The sequence below is a fragment of the Drosophila grimshawi genome, unplaced genomic scaffold (genome assembly GCF_018153295.1).
Source record: "Drosophila grimshawi isolate 15287-2541.00 unplaced genomic scaffold, ASM1815329v1 contig_1367, whole genome shotgun sequence".
Taxonomy (NCBI): domain Eukaryota; kingdom Metazoa; phylum Arthropoda; class Insecta; order Diptera; family Drosophilidae; genus Drosophila; species Drosophila grimshawi.
In genome coordinates this window covers 321,531-323,305 of record NW_025062889.1, presented here as the reverse complement: position 1 = coordinate 323,305, position 1,775 = coordinate 321,531, and positions in this window count along the sequence as shown.

The window sequence follows — 1,775 nt, the reverse complement described above, 5'->3', positions numbered from 1 at the left end:
GCGCAAACATGGCTTAATAACTCATCCGTGTGTGTGTGTGTGTGTGCATGTGTGTGTGTGTGTGTGTGTGTATTGGAGTGTGTTTTAGTGTGTGTAACTTTTGCATGGCTGGCTTTTGCTGGCAGTCCGTTGGCGCTGCCCAACCAAAAGTGTCAATTTGAAGTTGAGCTGTTGACTCGCACTCATTAAATAAAAGATTGCATGTTTTCAGTGCTTTGTGACTTGAGTGCTCCTTTGAACCTCCTCCATTCAGCTAATCTCAACTTGGCAGCAGGCCGAGTGTCAGCCAACTGTTCTATTGTGCTGCGACATGTGTAAGTTGCACATATACATACACTCAGAAAAACAAATCAATGGGGCAATGTACCTCATTATGTAGAAGGTCAAAGATCCGAGACGTACTTTAAAGGCGCAAGTTTCTATCTTGTATAAATATTTCAAAAATATTCGAAATTGTTGCTGCTTGCTGAACTTGAGAAAGTAATCAGTATAAAAAAGGGATTTCATTTCTACTCTTTATATTTTTCAATATATTCATATATTCATAGAACTTTCGATTGTCTAAATAGAAGGCTGTATCTTTTTTCTAAGTGTACTCATTTATCTGCAAGTTGGTATGTGTGGCAACCCTCTCGGGTCAACTTTACATACTCACAATTCAAACTTTGAGCATAAGTTTTGGTATTGAAAATTAAAGTGAATGTTGCACGAGTTGATTGCATCCAGAGAGTTGCAAGCGTTTTCATTGTCTGCCACATTATTAATATGGAAATATTTTTGTGATCCATTAAATACGCCCACTCCCCCGCCCTTTTGCATCCTTTTCGTCCTTTAATCGCAAGCCTGCACAAAATTGCATGCAGCAAGTTTTATGTTTGCTGCTGTTGCTGTTTGCAACCTTTGCAACCATCGGTTGCATGATCTCGCCTGACCTCGTCTCGGAGACGGTTTTGCTTGCCTCTGTTTATATTTTTCAGGCGGAACTCTTCACCCACTCCACCTCCCGCTCTCTACCCTTTGCTGCCCCATTTTGTTGTGTTTTTACTGATGCAATTTTGGCCAGAGGAATCTGTTGCAGCTTTATGTGTATGTGTGTGTTTATGTTTGTGTATGTAAGCGGTGTTTAAGTGTCGGTAAAACTTTATAATGTGTGCTACAACAAGCAAGAGAGCACACACTCATACACACACTCACACACACTCAGCTCAACACAATTTGCTTGTAGGTGCTGTAATTTTCATTTCATTTCGCACTCTGAGCCATTATTGTTGTTTGTTGTTCTTGCTTCTGATTTTTGTTAATTATATATGCTTATGTGGAACCACAAATGTGTCTGAGTGTGTCTGAGTGTGTGTGTGTGTGTCTGTTTCAGTGTTGTCATTAATTTCAACTGCTTACAATTTATATACGCCACAAATTGCCTCCTGGCCAGCCCATAAATATAACCTCTCTCATTCTCCCACTCTCTCTTTTTCTATCGTTATATATAGATATATATATATATATATATATATATATATATACACTTAGACCAATAATTATACATTCACTTATATCTGTCAAATGTTTTCTTTCATAACTTTTCTAAAAGCTCTTAGAAATGTACTTTATTTTATCGATTACTGCAACCGCTTCTTTATTTACTCTTCAGTGAATATATATATATATATAGATATTTAACACCTGTATTCAGGGTATCTGGCAGTCGAGCTCACTCGACTACAGCATTCTTACTTGTTTGCATTTAGACTCGTAACTAAAAATGACGTTATCAC